General features: G+C 45.3%; 1 protein-coding gene across 2 annotated transcripts in view; it reads left to right on the top strand.

Annotated features, from left to right (window-relative positions):
• dlp (glypican dally-like) overlaps positions 1–19,435 on the top strand; it is a 66,526-nt gene that overhangs the window by 783 nt on the left and 46,308 nt on the right. Inside the window, exon 2 of one of the 2 annotated variants that reach the window (XM_076539404.1) lies at positions 14,205–14,321. The exons of the other annotated variant lie outside the window; for it this stretch is intronic. The gene's annotated coding sequence lies outside the window, so the exon portion shown is untranslated. The remainder of the gene's footprint in view (positions 1–14,204; positions 14,322–19,435) is intronic. 2 annotated transcript variants of the gene reach the window in all.

Here is a 19,435-nt window from a genome sequence, read left to right as displayed (position 1 = left end):
GTACTTGGGACGCTACCGTACTTTTTACTTTGGACACTTAATACGAGTTAATTTCGTTTATAAAATGCTATCGATAGAGTGAAAAAGAGATGAACGATGATTAAAGTCGTAAATTGGAACGTTTGTGTCCATAATTTACTACAATTGGTGATTTATCTCGCGAAATTTCGTCGAAATGATTTACAAAGGGGGGCGTTCAACGAAATATTTATGACCGATGAATTATGGGCTGTGTTTCTTCGCGAAGGGGTTACGAATAGGAGAAAAACGAACGAAAGAAAAATTCTGGGAAGTTCTCGCGTCGAAACTTGACACGCTCGACTTAACTTCGAGCGTCCGCATGTATATACGCGTGACCAAGTCCCTCGAAAACCTAATAAACGCTCGTGTTTTTCGAATCGTCCAACGTTTGTTTTGTTTACATTAATCGCGCACGATAGCATTTTAACGAAAGATAATTGCGTAGAATTTCGAGACGGTAACTCTTGTTTTATTTACTGGTTCTCACCAATGCATAGCTGGAAGGCTTCGTTTATCAGCCAGATAGGTGTTTTATATAAACACGTAGCGCCACGTCTCTGACGTTATCGGTTAATGCAATCGAACACGTTCAATTTCGAAAGCATATTTACTCGAATCGACTAGATAATAAGAATCCGTGATATCGATACGATTTAGAGAACAAGTCAATTTATTTTCGTTATATTAACGGTATAATTATCCGGTATATTAACGTTATTTCCACGATAATAATAAGTTGAAAATATAAAAGTTCGCGTTTCGGTCATTGAATCGCTATTTATCGATGAGAAATTGAATCGTAGGAATAAAGGCATAGAGTATAAATAAACTAATTTCGAAATTGGAAAAAAGAACGAAAGAAGTTTACGAGATTCGGTTGGCGAGTATCGATAACGAGGTGGACAGTTAACGAGGTGACAATCCGCGTTGTCGAACAATCCTAATACTCGAAACAACCTCTTGTAGCAGCCAATTACAACGTACTCTTTGGTGTGATTTTACGATGCTCGTTATTTCCGAACGATCGATTCGTAAGCGTAAGCATCCGTGAAAAGCGTAGCTAACGAACGCGCGAAATGTTCCGAATCGTTTTTGCGGCTTGTCGCGTTTCCCTCGAGGCCTTTCCATCCTTTCTAACCAGACCGTCATTATTTCCGTCGCGATTATCCATCGAAAGATCGAACCATCTCGCACGGCTGCGAAGTCTGTTAAATCGGTGGAAAGCCGGTACAAACGCGATATATAAACGCGTGCATCCGTTCGCGTATGTACACTAGATACAGTCGTCGCGATAAAACGTGAAACGAACGCCTCGGCGGTTTTTTTCTTTTTCACTTTACTTGCCGTACCCGTTCACTGGCTCTCGCTACCTCGCGCTCTTCCCGGCGCTTTATCTGCCGCGAAACCGGCACAGTTTTCCTTTCATCTCGCCGATAAACGCGCTCGTGTTTGCACGAGCTGACAAGAAACAATAATTAAAATAAATTCCTTCGCCGACGAGCAGACGATTCCAGTATTTTCGCGATTATAGATTTCTAGAATAACGTGATTCGTGTCCAACTATTTCGCGTGACGTTCCTCGACTCGTTCGAGTAGCTCGAAAGCACCGTTCCGCGATAATACATCGGGTTGCGTCAACGCGATCGTAAAAAGCGTGTCGAACGAGCAGTTAAAACGAGCGAACCGATGACGAAGAGCATCCGGGAGCTAACAGGAAACAGCCTTGACCCTGCGCGTTTTTACCGTTAGGTACCATCTTCCTATCGGCTTTATCTCTCTCTCGTTCGACCGTGTCGTTTACCCGATGCAAACTTTCGACGACGATTACCTGCAACGAGCACGATTAGCTGTTTTCTACCTGAAATCTCTAGGCTCGTCGTCTGGCAAACGGAGCCGAGGTTTATTACCTCGCAAGCGTACTTTTACCACCGCGAGACACCGTTGCGATGCTTTTAAATCGATTCGTTTTTCTCTCGAGAGCTCTTTTCGTTTCCCAGGGAATTTCGAGCTCGTCGATCGAACGATCGGGCAAATTTATGTACGTATTTGTCGGTGATCCATCGTTCGCTTAATCGGTTTCTTTCGAGCGCCACGCATTGTCAGACGCTAAAAGACGTTCGACTAGTTTCTCCGCGTACTTTGTCAAGGCTTAGGGATCAACGAGGACGCTAACAAATGCTCGGACGCGTTGGACAGACTCAGAAAGCGTGTTCCAGGATCACCAGACGTCTTAAGTATTATCCAGAATCGCTGGAGGTATCGCGTTTCGTTCCCTTAATCGCGGACGATTCGTCTTCCTCTTGTCCCAACGATGCTGCGACTCGATCTTTGAAAATCGCCTCGAACTTTGCCTGCTTCGGTACAACGATTATTCTCCATTAACGATATTCCTGACGTCTCCAAATTTATCGTTTCATAGAGCAGAATGTTTTCCAGGGCCATTATTCGGCCGGAGTATAGCGGGACCATTGTGAGATCTCCAAGGAGTTTGTATCAGGTACTAGACGCTTCCGATGAGTTGGCCAGAATTTTCTGACCATCTTTCTCTTACCTTGCGGAGTTTCGTCGGAAGAAAAGCCTTGGGCCAACGACGGGGATGAACCGACTTTTCCTTGGACTTTGTGCTTCTGCCTTTCGGCATTGTTCTCGTTCCAAGCACGACTCCTTTTCTTTAATTATTCCCCGGCTTCTCCAGCCGTTCAAATAATTTCATATCGAAGTATTACGATTGTTTAGAAGGAAAAAGCAGTTTTAATGAAATCGTTGATTGCCGGCACTCGAACGACTTGTCGTAAATGCGTATAAACGCGTTTCGTATTACGAGATCTCCGAATAAATTCGTGATAAATTATGCGAAGTTCGATACGACAGTTTTAGGAAAAATTGTCGAACGTTTAAGTCGAGGAAAACGGAAGCTTATAGCGGTATCGATTACAAGGACTCGCGATTCGATTACAGCGTGAAACACAGCGGTGGCAGGATAGTTAATTCACCTTGTGTAGGTACATAAATGAAACTGATACTAGACGCTATTACCGGCGTCCGAACAATTGATTTATGGATCACGATATACTGGATCATGGCTGATAAACGATATGTTTCTTCATTAAGCCCTGTAGAACCGGTACCTACATTAATTGTCGCGCCTTGTAAGGACAGCGAAAAGAGGCAGACGGTCTCGCGAGAACGTTCATTCTTTCTTTTTGATTAATTAAATATCGTGAGATATTAAATGTCGTTGAGTTTACGAACGTTCTTTCCACGTTATTGTAATTAGAGGACATTTCAATAATATCGATTTGCATGTTCGTACGATTACTCAAACTGGACAACATTCTCTGTTCGATATTTACGATCTTCGAGGCATAAAACGATTAAAGTTTTAAACGATCGTTTATTATAGAGGGTAGAATATCATCAGGGTTATGTATCGATAGCTTTCGAAAGGATTTCATTCCACGGATAGTTTTCTCGAAAATGGAGCAGTAGGAGGAGAGACGGCGAGGACAGGGATGCAACAGCGTCCACGATCTACGGTCCACGGAGAGTTAAGTTATGACAGGCTGAAACTGGCTGAAACGTGTCGTCAGCAGCAGCGAACCAGGACCGGCAACGAGGAATGCAGAAAGCTGGAGTTTCATAGAGAGATACGCGGCTCGTGGTAGAATATAACCGGCCGAGTACGTTTAATGGTCGCTGTTGTAACTTGGAACTTTTTAAATAACCATCCCTAGTCCGAGGTGTTCCCTCGGTTAGCTCGGAAAACCAGCTCACCTTGTTTGCCTGTTCACGATGAGTCTCTGGCTGATATATGTATACGGGAACGTGTTTGCTGATACAATGCCACCGACTCGAAACACTTGGGCGATCGTAACCGTGTTATTTATGCCGCTTCTCGCCTTATCTTATCGGAACTAACGCAAAATTTCTTGCTCCTTATCTTTTCTATGTTTTCTCGAGAAGCTACTTTACGAAAGATAGAGCGATCGAATAATACAATTAACGTCGAGTTAAATCGATAGTTGTTCGCGAATGGCTCGATACGGAATAAAGATGAAAGATCGTTTAGGAATTCCGGATGCTATCTCCTCGCGTATCTAAAGTGCATCTTCGAATTTGAAATTCTGATACTCGTGGATGGTCGTTCGTCGCGTGCAAAGATTCCACGGGATGCATATGCATCGCTTCGGAAAAAATGGGAAACACGTTTCCACAACGAATATATGGATATTTCTGTTTGTCTCCCTTCGATTTCGTATGCCGACTGGCTACGCTTTTTCCAACCCGATCTTGTCATTATCATTCTTTATTGTTCGAATAATCGAGAAAGAAAAAAGCAGCCGGTGGTTACGTTTATACCGCGTATATTCGCTCGGAGAAAGAAAGGCGAATCGGTGGAACTTTATATCTCGTTTGCCGCGTAATAATAATTTTGGCTGAGTTTGTACTCGCGTTACGGGGACTCCCTTCCGTTACCTGACACTACTCCGGAATGCAGCAGGGCTTTCGAAGGGAGAGGACACAACGCGCTTCATGCTACTTTGCACACCGATATTAGCTCGTGTTGGCATCGGCGCGTATACCCTGCTCTACCATCCTGACGGCAACTTGCCCCTGGAGCTTCGTCGTCTCTCCCCTATCGAGGATGTCATTACGCGACTTACATTTCCTCGAGATAGGGCTGTGCGAACTTCTGTCCCTTCTTCGAGAGGTTCCTGCTCTTCCGCGTTCGCTAAAAGCCAGCCTAAGGACCGATCGTTAGTCTCCGTGTAGAAAGGGCTGCGCGACCGAATCGTCTAAACGAAACTCGCTTCTAAACACTTTCCTTCTGCGCGTTCAAACTTCAACCTAGCCGAGAATCGAAGTTATCCGGTGACTGTTGAGAAGTAAAGTTAAGAAATACACAGTAGACAGCGTTTAATCTTGTTCTCGTTGCAACGCGTCGAGAAATCGTATCGCGTCGTATCGTCGGTAGCGTGTTTCTAATTGAACAACGCGTATCTCGTACGCGATACGCGACCAAGCAATCCGCGTATCTCGTACGCGATACGCGACCAAGCAATCCGCGTCTCCTCTAGTTAGGTTAATTAAGTTTCATTAAAGCGAGGACGGTATGTCAGCGATGTTTAGGTAGTTGGAACCGAAACCGAGCATAAATATGATATTTCTCCGGTCCTGCAAAGCTGAAACACTAATTGAATACCGGATGAAGTCTGTGTTACTTGGCGTGGGCCAGGTATACCCGGTTAATCTAGAGACGACTGATCCCGGTCATGGATTAAGAAGTTCCCGGCTGATCCGACAAATTGGCTGTTCGGCTTCTCGAGTTCAAATCCTTTTCTGATCCTCGACACTTTTGACGTAATTTGCTCGTTTTCTTTTTTCCTTGGGTCGCTACCGGTTATACGCGAAGCGTTTCCTATTCAAATCCGTGCTGGACAAGATGTTTCGATCAGAGCAGTCGAGAATAGATTCTCTTTATACCATCGATCGATCGTTCGTTTTATTCTTCCGACGTGCTCAAAGATCTTTGTACTTTTTCGCTACGGTTACAGTCGTCTCTGCTCGAAATCTTTTCTTTCCTTTCGACTCGACGTCGCTCCTTTGCATTCTTTTCGCGTAGCCGAAGGCGAGCGTAATCGGCCGCCGTGAAATATTTCTCGTGCACGAGAAACGACTATTGTCGACTCACGCGCTTCAGAAGTTTCGTGAAAAATTGTTACGGTCGCGGTGAATTTGTTCGCGGGTTGTCGCTAATCGATCTTAGACGGTAGTTCGATCGAAGGGGCGAATCGGGGAAGCTCGGGTAGCTCTCGTAGCTATACGGTAGGTGCAAAGAAAGAGAAAGAGAGAGAGAGACTCTAAATGGTGGTCGCGCGAGGTGTATGGAAGTCGGTATAAAGAGAATTTTCCATGCACGTTGATTAAAAGGCTGCTGCTGCACGACCACACCGGTATTTACACTCCGTCTTCTTTTGCCGTGAAAAAAGTCTTTCGCGTTCTCGTCGGTGCGCGATTGTCGACGCGAAACCCCGAGCGGAAGGGCAAAAAGAACCGGAAGGGGTGAAAAGTCCGCCGCGATTTTTCTCGTCTCGCCAACGAGACAGACGGGCGGTAACGTTCGAACGACAGAAACATCGGCTGTTTTATTCTTTTCTTTCATTTTTTTTCCTGTCTCTTATCCGTTAGAAGCTGGCCGTGTGACCCGTTTCCTTTCACTCCTCCGTTTTAATTTCAATCTGTCGCGAGTAGAGCAGAGATTCGTCCTTTCAAAGAGCGTTTTTCGTTTGTAGGATAAAGATTCGCTCGTTACGTCTAATACCCTTGTTGGCTGCTTTAATCATCGACGAGGAGATTCCGTTCGAACGTTCCGTGCGTCGAATTGACCGTCAAAGGAAAATCTGATTAACGTATCTCTTACTTTCTTTGAACTCGATTACGATCGACGGAATGGTACGACAAAGAACGAATCGGGATGAAACGACGCTGTTCCACTCGATCTCGTCGTTGAAATCACGAGAGTACAGCTTCATTTCGCTTTCGACGCGTTCAAATCACCGTACACGCGAGATTCAGCTTGGTAGTTAGCTACGTTACCAGCTAATTATTCGACTGTTCGATGGTTCGTTGGTTCAACGGAGAAGGATATACACTTTTACGAGTGCCGCGTTTCAAAAATTTCCTGCTTTCGTTGCTTTTATGCGCCCTGTTCTACGCGTATCGTCGACCAATTTTTTCATCGGCGATTTTTTCTACGTACATTCTTTCGATATCGTTGAAAATATCGATTTTCACTCGGATAGCGCGAAAGAATATTCGCCGTCGTCCTCGTCGGTTACGAAGAATGCGCGATATGCATTTCGGTTTCGTCGAAATTACTCGACGCGTCCGCCTCGAAAATGATGAAGTTTTCGCGCGGATCGCGAAGACGGTGACTCTCGAGGAAATGAGTTTCCGTCGTCTGTTTGCCGGTTTTACAATGGTCGCGTAACCGCGAGTGTTCCACGTAAAATGCTAATAAGTATTTCGATTTCGAGAGTCTGTTGTGCTCGAATTTAATAGGACAGGGTTTCGAAAGGCCATACCCGGTCTTAAATCGAGGCAACTTTCGCGTTCACCGAAATTCCGGCGGCTCGAATAAACAAGTCGTTAAAGACCGCGAACGCATGCGTTTACGAGCAGGAAATAAGGTTGTAAAATTCTGTAACACGCGAACGGACCGCACACCGACCACGCTCGTACCAGAAACAACGATCGCGCGCGTCGATGAACGTGGCCTAATGAGATTTCGTTAATTACCCTTCTGTCAGGCGTTCTTTTAACGATCCTCGTAAATAGATAAGCGACGAGGGTGAACGAGACCGCGTCTCTGTACGAGTCGGACAGTTTCAAGTCGTAAATCAATGTAACTGTTTTCGCTATTTGTTTTTCTTCTTTCGAATCTGGATAAAAAGCTGTGGGGGAATTCGTAGGGTTGGTCGGTTCACGAGTCTGGTACGTCGAAAAGTTGGGGCAAAAGAAACATCCTGTTTCCGATTGAAACGCGCGTTACGCTTTATGAAATAAAGTCGACGATCAAGGATGTAGAAGATTTCATAGAGACGGTCGATAATTAATTTAGTTTCGGTCGATTTTGCGGGTGAAGAGGAGCCGCTGTTTCCCCGGATCGTGGCTAGAATAACAAGTAGAACGAAGCCACGAGGGAAAACACGAGGCGATACCTTTCGATTAATCGAACAGTTTCGAAGCAAAAGCGGGGGCCAAAACCACCCCTGTCAACGGCGAAAGTTTTTGTTTGTTCCGTGTCGCATCGAGTTAAGCTCGCTTTCGCTCTATCGAGCACGATTTTTCCAATATCTACTAACTCGCCGTTGCGATGCCATTTACGAGTATGTGTCTTAGCGCACGAGCACTGCAGGCTTCGAAAATTCATTCTTCCGAAGAGAATAAAAGTTGGCAAATTTCTTCGTCGCACAGGGTAGCTCGAACCGAATTGAAAAAACGAGACACACCGAATAACAGGCTGGAGGCTCTTTCCGAAATGAAAGAGGGCGAAGAACGTAGGGGACGATATCGATAAGGAAATTGTACGATATTAGCCCTGTTTGATTTATTCGCTGATAAAAGTGCTCGTTCGAGCTGGTTACTCGCTATGAAACTCCAAGATGGAATACGAGCGTAAAATTTCGTTTAACGGAAACTAAAAGTTAACGCGCTTTGATCGAAAGTATCCGATCGATGAAAAGTGCTTTCGAAAAATCGGGACTGAGGGAAAGATGGATCCTTAAAAGGTTGTACATCTTGTTCTTTCCGTGGTGCAAGAAGAACACGAAGGAGCAGAATGTCGTAAAAGTTCAAATTATGTCTACTGTTGCGCGTGCATACATGAAGAGGGATGATACCTCGGGCGAGTGTAAATATTCGTGCCAACGGCATTTTGCGCGGCACGTTTGCTCCAGGGACTGGAAAACTCGGCGAAGAATCCACTTAGCGAGGTAACGGGAAACGAAAGCCGGAAGAAAATTTGAAGGGACTCGGTAGCTCGTCGTTAACGCGAAGTAAGAAATACTGCTGGTAAAGGATACTAGAATTTTCTCGACGTTATTCGATTTGTTGGGGGAAAAAAGTGGAACAACGATCGCGCATAAAAATACTCTGGATAGAGTAATTTTAGCGAAGAACGGAACGAACAGGGTCGTGTAAGAACGCGGCAAGAACTCGGGGTTAGAAGCGATTCGGTTCACACCAGAAGGAATCTGCAGAGATTCCGGTCGCGGTGATCGTTTTTGCTCGCGAAGGCGTCGCGTCGCGTCGGTTCGTAGAAGAGGGACGCTCGTGTGCATGCGTGCACTTTTGTTGTCACGGCACAAAAACCGCACGGTAGAAGGAAATTCTCAAGGGACAATGCGCGTAGGGTGCCAACAGCGTCGCCAGAGACTCAGGAATATCCGGTTTCGTTCGGGAGGATGTGCATTCTGCGGCCGGCATTCAGAAGTCTCGTGAACGTATGCGTGGCGTGAATTTCGCGAAGCAGATTCGATATGCTCGTACGCATCGTGGAACTTTGATGGTTTCGGTTCCCATGAACCGACTGGGTGACTGGGTCTAACGGTGGCCGTCGATATTTTCGTAACGAACCAACGGAAGTACTTTTTTTTTCGACATTACTCCGAGTCTAATGTTACGCGTGTTCGTACGGAACGATCTCGGATTAAAATTTACTCTTTAACCGTTAAGATCTGGATCGAACGGATCGCCGGCGAACGAGCTTGTCGAGTTTTTATGCTCGCACGGTTCTAGTCTCTCCGTAAATTTTGTCGTGGACGAGTAAATTGGTGATCCGGTATCGGGAGTTAGAGGCGAAAAAGCTTCGATTCGAAACATCGATAAAAGAACGAGGTGGAAAACGATTTGCTGTCCCGCTAGAACGATAATTGAACGGCGTTCCGTGAACGTGGAACACGATCGCGTGACGGTGGCGACAAATGGCATATCGCAACGACGAAAGCTCTATGCTGTCGGGTTAAATATCATTTGCAGAAGCAGCAAGCTGTCACGGGTACATAATATTCCGTCGGATGGTATAATTGCGAATGAAAGAGAACGAGTAGCGACTGGTCCGCTATTAGCGAGCGATCGTACGAAACGAACCGAGTGGCAGCAAGAAAATCGATGACAGGGAGCAACGAACTTGACAGTAAAGCTCGTCGAAAGCCGCTGGCTAGGAGGAAAGAGCGAGAATGAATGACACGCTGTGGTCCGCTCTGACGCGTGCAAGCGTGCACGTGACACGCGTCAAATGCATTCCCCGAGCCTCGTGCAGACCGCGTCCTCTTCTCCTCGTACTCGTTGCTAAAGCGTGCCATCGGCCACCGGTTCATTTGCAAATCAAACAGAAGGTCATTACGCGGCAACTTTGATACATTTGCAAACATCGCGACGGGTTGCTAGACATCTGCCGGCTTGACCGGTTTTGCTCGAAAACGCTGCACTTCGAAATGCTGGAAAAAATGCGAAAATCGAACAAGAGATCTTTGTGTACAGTACTTCGGTTTTTATTTTCTTTTTTGGCGTGGTCGGTCGAAAAAGGTGTTGAAACGGTGTCTCCGAAAGTCCCCGGCGACCACTTGAACGGTGTTTGAATTTTCCCTGTACTTTGATGATCCCTCGCGTTATCAGAGTGTTCTTAGCTTCTTTTTTCTCTGCGCCCTTTGAACGCTGGACATTTTCCTGTCTCGAGCTGGCCTTTTCTTCCGCCCCGTTTGAAAGCCGAGCATGTCAAGTTCCGTCCGCGTTTCATTATCTATGCCACGACCGTATTCTGTTTAACGTCGGGCCCTTCGGTAAACACTTTCCCGCCGTTTACTACCTTTGACCGGCCTTCCGCGGAGACGCTCGTCTTTCCAAACGGAACGAAAGGGCGCTCTTCTACGACGCTGGAAAATTCGATGAATTTTCGCGACGATATTTCCTCTCGGTTCGAGCAAATTGCTAGAAGGCGGTCGAGATTTTTTCCTTAATTACAAGTGGCAAATGTAAGTTTTCCGTTTTAAAAGTTTCGACACGTTCGAGAGGAGAGGAAAAGACACGGAATCGAACGTAATTCGTTTCTCGAATGGAGTTGTACGAGCACTTGTCCTGGTTGAATCGTCGTGATCAGCATCGCGACTGGTTTTTACTTCGTCCTTTCCATTTCGTTCTCCGCGCGTTTACGTTCGCGTAGCGCATTCCGGTTACTTCTATCCTCCTCGATTCGTGCAAAAATCCTGGCTAATTCGCGTAAATACCGTTCCAGATTACGCGAATATCGTGTCGATGTTCCAAATAATTGCTCAACGTATCTAATCTCTTTTGATCTCTTTTAACGCGTTGAGTGATATTACGCGCGAGTGGCGCTTAAAATCCCACGGAAATAACTGGTTATTTTTCGAGTCGTAACGAGGAATTTTACAGGGACGAAATAGCACGATCGGGAATTTAGTTGGCAACCTAAATAGACGTTGAAGAGGCGAGCTCGAGACAGTCGGAAATGACCAGTCCACTCGGACGGTTTTTCGATACGAAAATTGCCCAGTCTCTAGTGCGCGTATCGATTCCGAATCGATTCAAAAATGCAACGCGTGCTCGAATCATCTTTCTTTTTCCATTTCGTTTTTCCCGGTTCCCCGTCGAACAAAGTGGATCGAGACTGGATCGAAAATCGGGCACAAGCTCGCTCGTAAAAGCACAGAAATAATATCGGTGCGCGCGTTCGCGACGAGTTTATGCCTTCTGCTTTTCCGTATCCTTGTTTTTCCAGTCAGGATCCTACCCTCTGTTTATTTGAAAACGTATCAGAGGCGCCGAGTTTTTTTTTTCCTTTATGCTTTTTTCGTGCACCAACGAGACACTTGATATTGCTACTCCAATTCGTGTAAACATTTTGTTCTCTACCAGGAGAAATTGCCCGCGTACGCGTCATTGCACGCTCCCGTAGAATATTTCAGCTTGAAATGCTGGAAAATTTACCGTATATTCCAAGGACTGTCTCGGAGCTTTTCGTTTTTAAAACAGAACGAAAACGTTTAAAAAACAAAGCGATTTATCGATTTATTAAAAATCTAGACAATCAACGGATTTCAATGATTCTTACGCGACGCTGTAACTCTATCTTCTTTCGGTGGGATTCCACGAACATCCAGTGGAAGTCGAGGAACGTTGCAGTAAAAGTTAATTGCATTTCCGTGACGCGCATGCTACGGAGATTCCTCTCGAGCGAAGACTAGTTACAAATATTCTCGAGTAAAAATTGCGAAGAAAAGGCACTGTTTCACGGTCTAAAGTATGCTAATGCTCGTAATAACAAGCGAGTCTCGAGCATATTAAAAGAGCGAAAAAAGGAAAGGAGCAAGTTGGCGAACACGGCAATTATTTCATGTTCGTTACCGTTCGCACTCTCGATACGAAGTAAGCAGTCTGGTCAGGACCCGTTCGGGGGTTCCTGGCTGTGATCTCTCATTGTATCGAATCGCGTCGAGAAACCGTTGCACGGAACAAGCCGTAGGGAGAAATACGCGTGTGCGCTTGTATCCAGGGGAGGCCCACCCAAGTTTCACCCTCGGTACGCTATCGTCCCAGCCGGCTCCCGTCCATGTTATTTCTGCTCGCTCTCTCGCTCCTGTATTTATCTTGGCCGCGATAGGGAGACGAGAAGCGAGGATAAGAGACCTGGATGCACGCTATGACACATTCCCCAGACGCCGTACGAGCGCGCCATTGTGTATCGCGCGTCGAGTATGCACCGTTTGGGAGAAAGAGCTCGTACTTGGACCATGTGCGCCCGCTCGAGTGGCTAGTTAGCGTTCGTTTGCGATGCAAACGATAACGAACGAGTTAAGCAACGCCAAAACAGTTTCGGTTAGACGGGTAAAGGTTGCGTTTTTCGGAGAATATTGCTGAGAGAACCCTCGAAAATTGAGTGGGTCGTTCGAACTGCTCGGCGAATTAAACGAAACTTTAATCGCGGAATGGATATACTTTGATTCTTTAACGCGACGAGACGTTACCACTTTCCACGGTAACGAATTAACCACGATGAATACGATCCTGACAGATCGTGACCGACCCGCTCGAGAAGTTTATTGCTACGAAAGAAGTACACGTGTCACGGTTTCGAGTCTGTTATTTTCAAGTGGACCAGCATCGCTTTACACCGTGTTCTCGTCGCGTCTGTGCCAGATGCGAAGACGATTCGACCCGATACGAGTCTCTTCTAAAAAACAAGCATTTTCTTCAGAAAAAGTGGTCGACGGCAAAAAGTAGAACGCTTATCTAACAACGTTGACGCGTGTTCCCTCTACGACCACGAAAATTAATTCAAGAATTTCGAGGTTAATTAATTGGATCAAAGATCGGTCTCGACATCCGATCGATCGATCACCGATAGAAATCGCTTATCTCGAAAATGCTTTTATACGTATCCGAATGGAATATCTCTTTTAATTTTGACCGACCAGCTTCGGCAATTTGAATTTCATCTAATTTGAAATCGTGAGAACGATTAAGAGATACGTCGACGATCGATCGCCGGCGTTGACCAAGTAGACTGTTTGACAAACGATTCATCAACTTCGACTCGATATCTTTCGACGATAGTTTCGTTATTCGTATTTGGGTCTCTGTTATCGAGTCTTCGTTGGCATAATTAGGTAGAAACCAGATAGACTGCAGGAATACGCGAGAAGCTGAGAAATAAAATTATCGAATAAGAAGGGCGGAAGTTCGTCCGGTTGTTCCAGGGAAGATCTCTCGCACGAAACGCGCGTCCAGGGTAGAAGTTGTTCGCGTACCTGCATGCTGACTCGTTGCCGTGGCATTCCTCGAGTCTGGTTCGCTCGGTAATTATGAGATATTAGCCGGTAATTTATAGCCGTCTCAGGGACCTTCTCGAAGGTAGAGGTTCTCTTGGTCGCGATCTTTTCTCTCTACTTCTTCTTCTTCTTCTTATTCTCCGGTCGCGGAGCCTCTATCGAAGAATGGCGTTCACGGAGAATGCCGTTCCTTGCCTCGAATCGAGGTCCAGAAGGTCAGGCATGCATTCATTCTTGCATTTTTTTTCCTCTTTTTTCTTTGGTTTTTGTAATTATTTTTTTAGTCCGTTCGTTCTGTACTCTCGAGCTCGTTTGCTCGATGGACCTCCTACGACCGGAAGTAACGAAGGGATATCGTTCGATTAGCATTCTTTTGCGGATGATTATACGCGCGATGGGACGAGAAGGCCGAGGAGAGGTAAAGCGGTGATTAATGACGGGGATTGGGATACGTCTGCGGTGAATTTTGATTTCGTTGCTCGAAATAACTTCGTGAATCATCTATTCGAACGACTCTATCCGTTAGTAGGCTGTCGAAGTAACTTTTGGACGCTCCAGCATGGTATTTGTTTGACCGCTGAGTCATCGCTTTTTCAGCTGCATATATTCGCCATGTCTTTTTCGTATTATCTGGAAATTGAAACCCTCTTCGGTCGATTCGACGTTATCGTGCTGGACGATTCAATAAATTTTTCCCAGATAACTTTATCGATACTCGCGATAGATCTGAACAGCGTGCATTCGCGCGAATACCAGACCACCGAGATACCTTAATGCGATTACCATGTTCCTTTTATCGTTCGTTTAATTGTTCACTTTTTCGTTTCTTTTCAGGTAAGTACCAGCTGAACCACGCTTAGAACATCCCGTAATCTTTTCGAGTGGTGAGTGCAAAGTACAAAGGAAAACAGAATTCCTGTATCCGTTGCCCTTCCGTGTTTGCCGATCGTGGTAAGTTTACCACCTATGTCCTATGTAGATAACAATAGTCGTGGGTTGCGTCTACCGATAAGAATACAGAGCGCATTCGCGAACACGAAGTTCGTGTTGACACAGCTTTTGCCGCGTGCTTTTCGTCAAAATGTCCAAAGTTTCGTTTCAGTAATTTGTAAGTTTTTGTCGCGTTAGCGATAAGCATCGAGACGATAACCGGTAAAATATCTTGTTTCGTGACAACGTTAAATATCGTTAAATTGCCGCGAATTCGAATAAGCGAGAACCGACGTTCGAGTTGTTGGTCGTGACTTAATTGTATCGAGCGATTATATGCAAACTAACAATTATCCGATCCAATTACAAAACGTTCTTTATGCAAGAAGAAACATACTCGAGCAGAGAGTTTGTTGTTATCGATGTCACGAGGAATCAGCGTCGCGAAGCGCGAAGATACGATTTAAATATTGTCGAGAGGTTCAATGGCTCGAACGAACAGCAGCTCTCGTTTTGTTTTCTCGATTTTCTACCGTGTCTCGGGCAATAAATCTGATAAGGAGGCGTCGAACGATCGTGAGTAGTCACCGTGAAATGTTTGTCGAGAGTCGAAGCGAAGAGTTGTTTAAATTGTAAGCGCCGTTTGTTCGATAATGTTGTCGAGAGTGGACAGCGTTTATCTGTGAAAGAAAACGCGATTTCGTCAAATATGCTATGACTTATCTTTCAAACATTTTTACGCGTCGGGAAAAGTGTGTACCGCATTCGGAACTAGTACCGAACATTTGCATAGTTTTTAAAAGGTCACCACCTATATTAATCGGCAACATTTTTCTGTTACACGGTGTCGAATCTACTCTATTACTCGCAGTTGGCTTCGTTGATCGATACGTTTCGTTCGACTGTCCTTTTAATTTTGCGTTGATCCAAATTAATACGAAACGCGTAAACTGTCGTTCACGATATTTTCGTTGTCACGAATCGTCGAATGATTTTTCGCGACGTACGAGTTCGTCGAACCGCGAGGGTGCAGATTGCGAATATCGCGTCAGAATTTTTGTCTCGATCACGCGGAATGTAATTATCGCGACAATAAATATCGTTTTGTACCGTTTGCGACAATCGACCGTGCGAATTTACGCAATACCCTGTTGCATGAACGTTCGATAAATATTTACGGTACGATCATTTAATTAATTAATTAATTAATTAATCACTCAATTAATTAATAGAGACAATTAATTAATTGTACGGTTCGTGCGCGAATTTCGTTTTTTGAAGCATCGATTTAAATTCCGTCGAGGACCTTCTCGTCCGATGCTTGTCATACCAATTGAATTTACATTATTCATTTTGATATTTTAATAGATACGGTATTTGAAAAGTAATGAATGTAATAATTAAAAAGAACTTTTTACGTTTGCGAGGACGGAAATCCAAACGTCTACATGTTCGATATTTTGTAGGATGAATCGTCTTTTCTTGAAATAGTTTGCTCGATAATTCGAGAAATTGTTCCGTAGTTATCAAAGTCGGGGTCAGGAGCTTTTAATTACACCGTCGAGTTTATCAACGGAAAGAGAGACAAACAAGGAAGCAACAAACTTTTCGTCTCGACCTGACGATTACTGTCCCAACGAGTCTCCTCTTCCCTTTAGATTTCAACCCTTAAATTCATCGTAGCCTTTCACGATGTCCGCATTAACAAAGACACGAAACGCGAAGTTCAGTAATTAGAGAGAGTTCTCTTACCGGGAAGTATGTGACGAACGTGTCTTATTTCGCGCGTACAAAGGTGTCGGCGTTAATCTATCGGTGCGTAGACCCGTGCACGAGCGACCTAATTAAAACGTGTCGAATTCCATGTGTAATTAAAGCTTAATCCGACACCGGCGAACGCAACACGCGAACCTACCACTGAAACATTAATGAAGGAGCTTTGCTTCGGCGAACGACGGTAATTAGTGAATTTAGTGGTCGAGAAAGTGGAGAGAAGAGACCGTCGATGTAATATCGTGTCAAGTATTGAAAGCGGTTCTCTGCTGCTACCGATGATGCGTTGTAACGTTATCGCTTAATTGGAGGGCCTTTTTGATAAACTTTAGCTTTCTTTTTCTCGAGATTGCCAATACGAAATGTAGGGATCCAGAGCACACCGATCCAACATCGAAGTTCAACGCGGCGATGCGTTAAGTCGAATAAAACTGATACGATTATTTTCAACGAATATCGTTCCATTTATTATCGGGCGAATTTTGCTCGTAGTAAACGTCTTCGACGGATTTTCAGTCGTTTATACGCGAGCAAGGGAACAATGGCCGACAGCAGGCCGAGTCTTATGTAAATCCAGCATCTTCCAACTTTTTCCTCTCGACGATTTTACCCAGCAATTTTCGGCCATTGTTCCGCCCGCGAGCTATCCTTTGCTCTTCTTCCGCCTCTCTCGTCCTCCTCCTTCTCTTCCATTTATCCACAATTTTTCCCTCTTTTTCTTCGTCGCCTTTTACCTTCCTACCTTTTATCTCGCGCATCCTCGAACAACTCGCACGAGACGAAACAGTCTCGTCTTATTTATTTATTTATTTGTACAACGAACGGTTCATCTTCCAGGTCCGTTTCCTTTTCTCATTTCTAATTTATACGCTCGTTTCCTGCATTTTCCGCTGCGAATTATACTTTTATTCGCGTGGCTGTTCTATTTTCTTCCGCGGTGTGCTTCCTTTCCTATGTTAATCTTGTTTAATCTAACGAATCTCCGTATAATTTCGAATCGCTTATCGAGGAATTTTCGTGCACTTCGTTCGGAACGTTTGGCAAATATTGTTCGTGGAGATGTCGAGGTAAAAATACGTAAAATTTTGTCGCATGATCGAGCAGACGTCGCGCGGAAGCGCAGAAAATAGAGCGTGGTGTGTCAGTCGAATAACGGAAGTGGCGGTTCGTTGTTTTTCACGGGGCGGCAGCCGGTTTTGTCGGTCTGAAATAACAATGAAACTAATGAATGGACTTCCTCCACCGACACCGCAATTAATGTAACTCGGCCGTTCTGAATAGCCATTTAAATTGATCAGTCCGGAGGTAGGCGCCGCGCCGGTGAAATTCATTTCGTTTTGTACTTGGAGCAGAAAGAAATCGGTCTGTTCGTTTTTTCTTTCCACCCCGATAACGCCAATAAACGTTGCCTCTTGATTCATCGGGACAAACGATTCATTATTTTACGAGTCTTTCGTTGATCCTTCGCGCGAGGGGCCACCGAGATAAACTCCGTTTTAAACTCGATCCGAGAAAAGCGCACGGAGAGCTTAGGAACGAAGTCTAATCTAGCGGTGTTCTCTGTTTTTCTCTGCAGCTGATTTTTAAGCAGAATTCTCGCTGATTAACGCGGAAAAGCCAATTCGCCGGATATAAAACTGGCTCGAGCGACGCGGAGGTACGAATTAATCTCGGTTCGCGTTATAAAACGAGTCGTCGTTTAATGCGTCAGATTAAAATTCTTCTTGCCAATGGTCACAATGAGTCTGTCTGAGGAGGGCGACGGATTTTCTCTCGTTAACGAGTCGTCTGATACTTTTATTACGATTAGACTGCATTCGCGCGATGCTGGCCCATGCCTTTCAGCGTTTTCTCTTTCCTCTTTAACCCGGCTTTCTTCTTCGTGGCTCTCGTCGATTTTCTTTGAAACTCGGCTGCATCGTGCAACGACGAGATACCGCTTTGTTTAAGCTTGCCGGGGATACTCGTCGTCTTTATATTATTTCTACGCTGTCTGTGTCGTGTCCGTGTTCGTTCTCGTATCTTTAAACGAGACAATCGAGTCAGACGGTGCTACGATTTAATTTACAGAAATTTTCGGACATACGCGAACGCGATCGCGCGATTTATCGATCGATCGAGACACCTATCGACGGTCGCGCGCGAAACGAAAAAGAAAACGAAAGGAAAGAAAAAAGTTGACGCGTCGCGGCGCAGGCGAAACTCGGAAAATCCGGCCGTCTGATTCGATTCGGAATTTCTTCCGGCTGTTGCACACGACGGGCGCATTTTCACCGGGCCGTCGGTCTCGTTCGTTTATCGCTCGAATTGTTCTCAATTAGTCTGCACGCATCCGTGCTCGCGGTACGCGCGCGTACACGCGCGAATTGCCGCGGCTCCAGCCGATACGATAGTCGAAGACGATTTCGAAGGCTATAGACGAACGCGTTCGAAATTCTACGAAAATCAAATTAATTCGATTCTTCTAAGGAAAATAATTATTTCGAGATCGAAACGATAGACTAGATGCTTCGTTGGAGGAGAAAAATCCGTAGAAAGGTAGGAGTTTTGTTTGACGCGGGAACTCTATTGTACATTACCTCAAAGTTACGAGGAAAGTTTACGTATCAGCGCGTAAATTGTGACGCGAAGAGGGCACGTTTAAAGGGCCCAGCAGTTTACTCGGTGGTGTTGTTAAACGGGTCAGACTTTACGTTCAGCCTACTCCTGTACGACGACGTTCCAAAGAGAAACCTCGAAAGATATTACGGCGGTTCCACGTAATTAAAGTTTCCACCGGCGACCACTCGCGGTGGCTTTAAAGTCGGGCTACACTCTGGTCCGGGCATAAATTTTACCCCACCTCAAATATTTGAACGTCGCCGCGAAGCCTGTTGTTAACCTCCTCTCTTTGTCCCTTCAACCCGATTCTCCGCGTACGTTGCATCGACCCTAAACGGCGTATTCGACGCAAAGTGCGACGAACAAACGTTCGCGAATTACCTGTCCGTCTTGCTTTTCCGCCGACATTCCGCCGACATTCCGCTGTAAGCGGCTAATAAAAGACTTATCAAACGACGAAGCTTTCTCTCGCGATAGCGGAACTGGAACGGTGTAATTTGAACGGGAAGAGAGTCTACAACGTGTCCCACGGGAGGCAAACATAGTTAACTCGAAGAACCAGGTGAAACGTGTTACCGGACCGTGTGTAGCATGCAGTTGCAACATGTTCCGACGTAGTTATCGGTTATTATCGTACCGTAACGATACATTAAATTCCGCAGTTTCCGTATCAGTTGTTGGGAGGTTTGCCGAATGCGTATTGGGGTACGTGTTTCAGAGTTCTTTGCCAAGAGTTTCGGATGCTTCCATTTGCATCTGAT

This window comes from Megachile rotundata, chromosome 14 (assembly GCF_050947335.1).
Source record: "Megachile rotundata isolate GNS110a chromosome 14, iyMegRotu1, whole genome shotgun sequence".
In the NCBI taxonomy this organism is placed as follows: Eukaryota; Metazoa; Arthropoda; class Insecta; order Hymenoptera; family Megachilidae; genus Megachile; species Megachile rotundata.
The sequence above is the reverse complement of the archived record's forward strand: the minus strand, read 5'-3'. Positions and strand labels throughout refer to the sequence as shown.